Source organism: Propithecus coquereli, unplaced genomic scaffold (assembly GCF_000956105.1).
Source record: "Propithecus coquereli isolate 6110/MARCELLA unplaced genomic scaffold, Pcoq_1.0 Scaffold127, whole genome shotgun sequence".
Classification (NCBI taxonomy): domain Eukaryota; kingdom Metazoa; phylum Chordata; class Mammalia; order Primates; family Indriidae; genus Propithecus; species Propithecus coquereli.
Genome location: NW_012136858.1, coordinates 1090770 through 1091682, shown reverse-complemented (window position 1 = coordinate 1091682; position 913 = coordinate 1090770). Strand labels below are relative to the sequence as shown.

Genomic DNA, 913 nt, shown 5'->3' with positions numbered 1-913 from the left:
ACACTATATACAGAGGGAGTTATGTTTGAGGTTTCCATTGCAGGTGATAACATATCTAAACAAGAGAAAGGTGAAGATATAGTTAGATATTTCCCCACTGAAAAAAGATACTTGCTAAACATGAGAAGAGGGATGAGTTTGTGGTACTTACAGTGCTAGCGGAAATGATTTCTTAGTAAATATATGACTACAGATAATAAACCTAAATGTTTCAGAGTATTACCTTCAACATCAGATTCCAAGTTGGTTCCATCAACCATTATTTTGGGAGAAGGCTTAACTTCAAGATTTCGTCGCAGCCACGTTGTTTGTTCCAGAGAAGAACCAGCAATTGCACCAATTGCATCTACTATTTTATGAGTCACATCCTAAAGAAATAAGGAAGAACCACTATATATGTGCACATGCATACTAGTTATGAACTTTTGTAGTTCATATTTCTGACAACAGATATTTTATAATAGACATTGCTGTTTCCATAGAATATCCCAACTTGGAAGAAACTTCACAGATTGTCACATTTAACCCTCTTATTTTCAAATTGAGGGCACTGAGAAACACAGTTTTGGCAATAGCTTTTAATTGAGAATGCCTTACCTGAAGGTCTCTTTGGTCTTTTTTATTTTCCAAGCTAGGGTTTTTCATAATAAACTCATTCAGAACACTAACGGGGCGAAAGAGAAAAATAGAAACAGGAAATATTAGTCTAAAGAAAATGATGCGATGTAATTTCTCACAATGAGTAAGTGACTGTCTGGTCTCAATTTCTATTTTAAGTATTTAATATGTATACATATCCTATGACTCAACTGAAATGCATAAACACGCACATAAAAAGACATACAAGGATGCTTATAATAGCATTATTTGTAAGAGCCAAAGACTGGAAGGAACCCGAATGTCTAGCAATAAC

The 913-nt window shown here is 34.4% G+C and overlaps 1 protein-coding gene across 1 annotated transcript in view; it reads right to left on the bottom strand.

Moving 5' to 3' along the window:
• DOPEY1 (dopey family member 1) overlaps positions 1-913 on the bottom strand; it is a 145369-nt gene that overhangs the window by 24968 nt on the left and 119488 nt on the right. The gene's annotated exons all lie outside the window — the stretch shown is intronic.